This window comes from Anabas testudineus, chromosome 24, assembly GCF_900324465.2.
Source record: "Anabas testudineus chromosome 24, fAnaTes1.2, whole genome shotgun sequence".
Taxonomy (NCBI): Eukaryota; Metazoa; Chordata; class Actinopteri; order Anabantiformes; family Anabantidae; genus Anabas; species Anabas testudineus.
This window is the reverse complement of record NC_046632.1, coordinates 6,252,869-6,262,708: the sequence shown is the minus strand read 5'-3', so window position 1 is coordinate 6,262,708 and position 9,840 is coordinate 6,252,869.

Genomic DNA, 9,840 nt, shown 5'->3' with positions numbered 1-9,840 from the left:
CATGCACACACACACACACACACACACACACACACACACACACACACACACACACACACACAAACACACACGTAGACTACAGACGTGCACAGAAGTGTCAGTACCTACAACACAGATTTGAAGATTTTGCTCTTTTTCTTTTGTAAAGACATGACAGATGTGCACCACACCGTGCGCTCCCCAATTCTCAGTGGTTTATCATCAGGTCCCCCCCCCCCCCTTCACGATCTGGGATGTTTCTTCTCATTACACAGTATCTCAAGTAGTATTATGCTTTAATCGCCCTTCAGCCATACAGACTAGCTGATGTGCTCAATGTGTTTCATGCTTATCTGGGCCACCAGATGTCAAAAAGCTGGAGCCCTTTTAAAAGCCAGAACAGCATCCTCAGCACTGGGCAGGGAGAGGAGATGAGGGATGTGGAAAAGATTGCCAGACTTTGTAAGGATACGTGGTGGGATTGTGAGAGAGGCAAGACGTGAGTGTCTGCCAAAATGTTTCACGTGCACCAGGTAATTTTTATTTGACTTTAAGGAGGTTTAGCATACAGTACCTAAGCAAGTGCAGGGCATGCAGTCACATATGCACACACTGTGGTGCTTGGTAGCACAAGTGACGAGTGACCCACTGTCTCATCTTTCTCCTGCGGCTGCCTACAGCTGTTCCATCAAAGCCTCACTTCTGGCACCCTCCTCCTGTGCCTGCTACACACACTCTTAACCATTTATCTCTCCTGCCAGCTTGATCTGGCTGCTTATCTCTTCAATCTTTTCCTAACTTGGATGGACAGACATATGTGCACACACTCACACAGTCTGTCGCTCTCTCCCTCTTCACACTAGAGGAGAGAACTACGTATGGATCCACTATGAGGCAACGTTCAGAATATATGGGATGTGGGTTGTCTCTGTCAGAGTGAAAGTCTTACAATCATTACAATCGGTCAGATAATAGTGATATTAATTATAATAATAATAATAATACATGGTAGAATTTACTGTAAGTTATTAGTATGCAGTCTTTTCTTTAAAGGGGATCATTGCTACGATGTGAATATGTGAAAGTAAGACCATATGCTTGTTAATTTCACATAATTCTTGGTGCAGGTCACAAAGGGAATGCTGGTTGTTGAGCCTCTCTTTTCCAGCTTCACTTTCCAGGATAAACATATGAGCTGTGATTATTCACGCTGCCTTTTATTTGGATCACAATCTCAACATTTCAAGAAATGTTTCACGCCTGTTGGTCAAGAAAGAACAGAAAGAACAGACCTTCACGCCTGCAATAGAACATTCAAACTTTGCTCCACCTATTTAAGTGTATTGTTATTCGCTGTAATAATGCCTTTCAGATAAAATCAGTTCAGTTAAAAATATAAGATCTAACATCAAATCTGTGCACTTGCTGTTTGTCCATGAGCCAACATATCTTTTGAAAATAATTATTAGGACTTTGGAATAAAATGGATCCGTGACCTTGACCTATTTGAGGAGGACTGGAGCAATGGCCCACACACACAATTCTGCTCTCCTTTAGCAGCTTCTTTACAAAACCATCTATATCCATCATCCGATGCTTTAAATGAACTAATGAGGTGTGAAAATGGCTGTTAAAGTCACTGATTGCAAAGTGCGTGGCTGCTTCCATACCAGAACAGTATTTAACAACAATGGCAGCTATTTTGCGGCCAACTGCAAATCAAACATCAGTTAACAAGAAACTCAGAGAACCTTGTACGAATCTCACCGGAGTCTTGAGCTCAGCGGTGCATAGCTAATGAGTTTCCTGCCTAACTGCTTCCAACCAGCCAGCCAGCCGCTCCCTGGCAAAGCAGCCTGTGTATGACTCATCACACGGAGCATGTGATCGTTCTCTTAATGCACACACACAGACACACACACACAGTCACTTTTGTCTGTCTGGGGCTTCCCTCCCTCCCCAGAGGTACATTACATGCATAAAGAAATCCCTGACAAGCATACAGATAAAGGAAGCCCTTTGTGTTTAAATTTGTGCATGCTTGTCCATTGTGCATGCGTTTCTTTGTGCCGCTCCAGTTTCAGTGGTTTTACAGTGTTAATATTAGTGGCAGCGTCAATGTGTGAGTGGAAGTGTGTTGATTTTCCTACAGGGTCACCATTTGATGAGGGATGAGTCATCTGGATTGAGACCCCCAAGGAAGACTGGCAGGTTGGTGATTCACCCTGCTACAAAAAAAAAAGTGTAAGTGCATCTGTGTGTGTGTGTGTGTGTGTGTGTGTTCTAAATGTGCATGAGCATCCATGTGCATGTTTATGTATGTGCAAGCATTAATGAGGCCATATGCAAACATATTCACACTCACTCACACTTGCATATTATTACAAGAGTGTGCCAGCGTGCACATGCTACATGTATATGTGAGGTCCTGTGGGGTAGGCAGCTTGCTTTGAGCTGTTTTTGTTTATCATCCTGCAGAGTGGGGAGAGTCGGTATATGCATAATCAGAGAAACACCACAGGGATTTTTTGACTCCATTAATCCAATACACAGGAGGGTATTCCTCATTCCACACCACACGCCCCTAAAGTCACACTCTTCTCAGCCATCTGAAACAATATGGCACAATTGCAGATGCAAACATCTGCAGGTCGGGCACAAATTGAAGTAATCTTTCTATTTTCGTGGCAGATACGGCTATACTTCAAAGCTAAACAATGTGCAGCAGAGAGGACTTAATCAAAGAAATCAGACACCAAACTGATATTCTGGTGGCTTCAAATCTGCAAAATGTTTTATTATTTAAAAGCCTTTGTGTCTGGAGAGCAACATCCCAGATTTCCAGACAGAATATTATTGTTAGAAGGTTCATTTTGATCATCCAGTTGCACAACATGCATGAAATTTCCAAGTGAAGCGCGTCTTCAATGAACCTAGACAGACATTCTTAGGAGCATTCTTACAAGGCATTACAGAGCGTCATGTCAAATGGCATTGACCTCATGAATTGATTAAACAAATACCTTTCTCTAAGAATCATTTAGGGTCAACAAAAGCCTTCAGCTGTATCATGTATTACACTGTGTACATCATGGAATCCACAGGAGGAAGTCACAGGACCCATAATGAGTGATAATCAGTTGAATGCTACTGTGGTTAAAGCAGTCAGAGCCTATCACTTTATATTACAATGATTGATCAGCTATGCGGGTTGCCTGACTGATGATGAGGCAGTTATCTTGAAGAGACAACAGCAAGATCATTAATCTTCCCCCACGATGAGGATGCAGCAGTGTGTGTGTGTGTGTCTGTGTGTGTGTCTTAGGACGCCCATGTGTGGCTGTTTGATAGGTGAAAGCAGCACTTGTTTATTCACAGCGGCACTGATGAGATTGATAAAGCAAATTTTAAAATGTAAAAAAAAAAAAAAGGGGAACACTCTCTGTCTGTCTCTCACATACACTCACACATGTACATGCACGTAAACACAATGATTTGCACACCCCCACGGGGTCACCTTGAGCTGCACAAATTGGCTTTGGTTGGTCGAGGTGTCCGCAATGGTAAATTAGCCAGGCGGTGCATCTCTTTGAAAGTCTGAACTCGACTCACACTCCCAAATGTCTTACCAGACACCATGCTTTGTCTCTTTTGTTCTCTTTCTTCAGCCCCTCCTCCTTTTTTTTTGTGTGTGTGTGTGTGTTTTTGCAGCACTCCCTTCTTGTTTTTGCTTTTACTCATTTCCCCCTTGCTTGCCCTTCTCATTCATTAAATCTGCACCTCTTTCTCATTATCCCTTCATCTTTGTCTGCCTTTTCCCTTCACTCACTCGCACACTCCCCTCTTCCTCTTTTCACTGCTGATGAATGGAGTGGAAAGTTCTCCCGCAGTATCACTAAACGCTGCTGCTGTGGCATTTCTTTACTCATTCATTCAGAAGGCTGTTAAATACAGTTCCACTTTCCAACTGCTATTCTCCCTCCGCTGTTTATGTGGATACATACTTTAATTATTGTCGCAATGAATGAGCTTGTTTGCTTAGCTGACATGCAGGAACCTGGGAAAGACCTTTCATTTAGGAAGAGTGATACTGCTGTGTTACTAAAGTAGCTCAGATAATTAATTTCCTGCCTCAGTGCATCAGTGTGCATCTATATTATAGGAAGGATCAAGGCCATGTTAAAAATCAGATGCATCAATACGTTGATGCATTTTATTTACTCATTTGTAACACTACCATGTAACTATTTCTTATGGATGTTGGGTTTAACATTTTGAGCAGCTAACGTTTGGTCTCGTCGATGCAGCATTTTGTATTCTGCATAAGACCTGAACGGTTGTATTGATCGTCCTTTCACACTACTTTAAGAACTCAAGCTTTGTTTTCTTTGCACATTTAAATAATTTTAATCAGCATAATCATGCTTCTTTGCTTGCTTTCCTGTTTCAATTCTAATTATTCACATCGTGCACCTCCAGATCTTCAATTGAACTAGTGCTATTTTAGTTCCTCTTTAATAAGGCACAGTGCACTAAAACAATATCAATAGTCTGCACCAATGATTCCTTTGAGAAGCTTAACCAGTTCAGTTTGAATAACTCAATAACTCAACTAGAAAATACAGTTTATCATTTAATAACAAAAACATATCCACATGTATGTGGATATGTAAAAAGGAAAATACAGAGCTAAAGACGACTACACATATGTGATACTGCTGCCACAGTAACGAAAGTTTTTATGCCAGCTAGGAGCAACACAAAATGTTAAAGTTAGGTATATATTGAAGCTAACCTTAAGGCTGACAGCTGAAGTTTATTAAAACACTAACACAAGTTTCAAATTGAACAAAATCTAATTCAAAATCAACTCATTGTGGATTGAACATGATGGGTGGTTGCGATGGGTTTGATGAGTTAGTACTGGGACATTAAGGTTGGGGTTTATATATGAAAAAGAAAAGTTGCACTCCATACACTACTTTCTTTCTTTATTTTGTCAGTTTTAGAACCTGCTAGGTACGAAGAGCAACAGACAGAAGCAGTGGTCTCTTTGATCAAAACAAAGTGAGTGCTCATTTTCGTCTTGCCATTGGCTGCGTTGGCATGGAAACCCCGGCAGAGCGGGGAACACTGTGGTCAATCAGCAAATGGGTCACATGGCGGGGAAAACAAGCACAGACAAACACACACACACACACACACACACACACACACACACACACACACACACACACACACACACACACACACACACACACACACACACACACACACACAACTTGTGTGGCAACCCCCCTGAGTATCAAGTGCAGTGTTACAAAGTAAAGAAACCTCTCACCTTTTTCACCACCGGGCAAAAGAATGAGCTCCTTTCTTTTGCACAACATGCTTAATGTGCAACAAACTATACACTTAAAGTAAGAGCCATATTGTTAGTGTAACACTCTGGACCATCGCAGAAGGCTCCTTATTTCACTTTCTGCATGAGCGTTTCTTTTAAGTCATTTATTATTGATATGTTAGATGACTGTAGGTTTGCAAGATGGAAAAGCTATCTGGGAGGCAGATGCAGAGATATTTGTGAGATTAACATTTGATTCTGTGATGTAGCCTCAGCTTCCTGTTGGTGATGCTCAGGCAGAAGGCAGGAAGAGAGTTAGAAAGGCGCTGGCCTCTGTGCGATTGCCTCCTGCTCAAGAAGACTCCTGAACAGTGACTCATTACTGGTTAGCGGGGAATACTCACTGCAGATAAAAGCACAGGAAGTTAGGAGAAGGTAGAAAAGGAGAGGTGACTTCGATTTTTAAAAGTTTCTTTTATTATTATTCAGATCTCTGGCTGCTCGCCCTCTTCACCAATTCACTTCCTGAGACAGTGTGTTCTCCACTTGCATTTATGGTCCACAGAAGATTTACAGGAAGTATGTGTCTTGATCTGCTGCCATCCTGGTGACCTTGTAAAAGTATCTGCAGGGCAACGTGATGCAATAAAAGATCATGTTTACTGCAGTACAATCTGTGGAAGCCAAAAAGAGCGATTGCAATAGAAAATAAGTCTCTGGCAACGTCTTGCAAATAGTAGTAAATAATGACATGAGTGATGTAAAGAGATATAAAGAATGTACACACAGACATGCAGACACACACATTTTAGTGTGTCTAGCTGGCTGGCTCTCCTACTTGGTTTAGGGCTGGCATTCAGTTACATCATTCTTCAGAGAACGGAAGCTCAGATTACAGGAAAGGCAAACACAGACCTCTGGGGTCTGTACGAGTGTGTGTGTGTGTGTGTGTGTGTGTCTGTATGTGTGTGTGCGTGCACTTGCTCTCTCTGTATGCTCTTCTTATATAACCAATCAGAATGCCCGACACGCTTCTCTCTATGGATGCAGTTTCGTTTGGGTTCAGATTTCATCATTCAGTTTGACACACAGTTTCAGGGCTGTTTGTATAGTTGAGATTTGGGTGATGGGTTTGTCTCTAAGCATCTTGCCATGATAGTCATTGTTACACTGCCAGAATACACTTAAATAATTGATATGCGTATGTAAAACAGCTTTGGTGTTCCATTAGAAATTATTTTGTTAATATTGCAGCACCAGCATTGCGGTAATAACTAAAGCTACACCAGCCAATAGTTCAAAGATTTGGGGATTTAAATTAAAAGTATTTATATGTCTATACTGAAGGTCTTTGCATTTTATCTCACAAGCAGAGGCCTTCCTGTATTTGCTTCAAAGATGCTGAACATAATCTTAGCTGAAAGGCAACATATTAGTTTATTTATTTATTAGGATATCTTTTTCAGTAGGTACATAATATTTCCAGGCACTAGAGCAGTTAACCACGCAAAAAGCTGCATAATTACCATGGAGACGTACGGTAGCTGTGAGCGTCATCATCAGGCAGGTTGAACAGGAAATAAAGCACAAGTCAGGACACAGTGCTCCACAGTTCACCAAGCATCTCCTCCCTTGTCTCTGCCACCCAGTGAGAGGTAAATTAGTGCTGTTTAATTAACAAGACCAAATGGGCTTGCAGATGTTCCAAAGGCAATTGAACATCAATAACTCCAGCTGAGGCCAGTGACCGTCTCCCTCTGTCTCTCACTTCATCTCCCCCAACACCACGGTATCTCTCTTTCTGTCTTTCTCTCTGTCTGTAAGACAAACTCTACCCCCCCCCCCATCCCTCTCCCCCCGTCTTCGAACTGTGGAGCTGAGATGGATTTCTCTGTTTCAGCTGGATGGATAAGTTGGTTTAGCGTGTTTCTGTATGTTGCCGCTGATTTCTCTCGCAGCTCATCCAGAGCTGACAGGATGTCACACATACAGTATGTGTTTGCTACTCAGGGCTTTTATGCTCTGATCACAGTGATTGAAGTCCTCCCTATTGATTTTGTGAGTTATAGTTCTGTTGCATGTGGAGAGAGAACCATCCAAGCACCATTCACATAATGTACTGCGCACAGACAGGCGCTGCTGCCGCTTTAGGTTCACGATTCACGAGATCCTGGACAAACAAAAGCAAAATGATGACCAGATATTACTACAGATTAGCAGAAAAAAAGTCTACACTTGCATCCAAACATCGATATGCTGACTCGATTTTGCCCAAACTAGGCCAACATCCCACATGTCTTCAGAGACCATGAGACCAAAATTGTAATTTTTTCCTCAGCTAGGATTCACTGTTCATGCCGAGCTTTTTGAATTTGGCTAGAACAGCAAGTTCTGCTGTTAATTAGTTCAAGAAATAGTGCACTTCCGCCCCAAGGCTTTATTAGCAAAGAATCAGATTGAGCTCTGATTAATCTGTGCTGCAGTAAAATTGAAGTAGAGGGGCATGTCGCACCGCTGTGTAAGACAAAAGCTTACTGGAGTGTGATGGCTAATTCAGATGAGGGCAGGGCAGAAACTTCGCTTTAGAAGGTGCAGATTGAATTCACCCCCGCTTCGGGAAGATTGTCTCAGAGCGAAAAGGGAGAGGGTTTTTTTTTTTTTGTTGTTCTTTGCAGTCTTTGCTCATTCTATGATGCAATTCAGCAAGGTGACAACAATGTGGCCCACATGCAAAACCTGCTGGCCACCTGCAAAATGGAGTCATTCAACTCAGGGGAAGACAAAGATGATAGGTTGATGCTGATGAAGGAGAGCATGCTGATGGCTAGAGGTTGATCCTTAGGGTTCTAACTTCAATTTAGTAACTCGTCATGTTATCATGTTGTTCTGCCTTTGCATTTTTCTTCAAGATGGAAAACTTTGTCCATCGATGTCTTTTATTCATGTGTCTCTATTGAATAATGCTCTTCTTAATTGTTGTACTCCCTTTCTGACTCCGTTGCTCCTCCTGGCTGTATTTCAGTCTCTCGAACTGTGGCAGCAGCATGACTCATGCACACTGATAGGCTGACTGACTGTTCTGTGCCACTCTGTTCCTGCTTTTCCACGAAACATCACAAGTATCATGAATTTTTACCCTCTGCAGCTCAGGCTGGGAGAGAAGAGGAGGGATGGTGAAATAAAAGGGGAGAATAATAGAGGGGAGCTGGGGGTATTCTGACAGACGCATAGAGGCATACTGTGAATGACAGAGATAAACTTTGACTTTTAACTCTCGAATGAATAATCTGAGATGAGAGAAAGGCAGACAGGATAAGAGAAGCCCTTTCTCCTCCAGGAGTGCTGTGATGTGGCGTGTGAGCTAAGATGAGTTGATGGCAGTGAACAGCTCTCTTAGCAACAAAGAGATGGTGTTCAGCCAGGCAACAAAGTACAGTAAAGGTAATGTTGGCAAACGAATAACCCATATCCCAAAGGTTCTGAGACATCTGGCCTATGGTAACACAACACACTTACAATGCTCCTGCAAGAATTTATTGCCTGTGCACATCTAAAATACAATCAGGATCCACTTCGCAAGAACATTTTTACAAGCTAACAATATTTCACAATGGAAAAAGATGCAAATTGATCTTTGCATTAGATCTGAAATATCTGCCTTGATATGGTATGCAGTTTTTTGAATACGCTTTTATTAGCACCTTGTGACCCAGACTCATTGACCCATTCAACAGCAAAGCAATATTCACTTCTAAAAGTTTGTGTGAGGTTTCTTCTAAGCCTTCTAACCAAAAAGACACATTTCCATGATTTCTACTTGATTAGCTTTGGATCATTGTCATTATTGCACCTGAAGGGCCGTGCAGAGAATGGTAAAACATAGCAGAGTATTGAAGAGCACGGGCAGCATGCAGAAGGAGGGTTTAGTGGAGCAGAATAGAATAAGTCTGAATCTTAAAACACTGCTACCTGCATATTAGCATAACATGTGGTTATGTTGCACCTCACAACACATGCATATATTGCAATATACTTTACTTGTCACGTCTCTCTTCATCCACTACCTCACATACTGTATCTTTCTATATTACTGTGTGACTCACAACCTGTGACTTTGTCTTCATGCCATCTGTGCTATGAGATCATTTCCCAATGTCAAATGATGTAAATCTATGTAAAGTATAGGCAAACGACTCTGGAGCGATGCACACGTGCGACTGGTTAACAAGTCATTTGTCACTGAAATGTATGAGACAATGCAAGAAATCAGCGAGCTGGTATCAGAGGGTGTAATCTGACTTCTGTACAAAGAGGTATTCTGGTTTTACAGGTTTGCATTTGCAAAAGGATGAGACATAAAGAAAGAGGCAGAATGAATGATGTAATGTATTAAATGTTAGGAGGTTATTTTTTCTTTTAAAGGATGAAGAGTTTGGACAATACTGTCACTTGTTGGCTATTGGCCATCTTTTACTGCAATGCAGTATGTCATCACTACCACCGTCTAAAGGAATCAA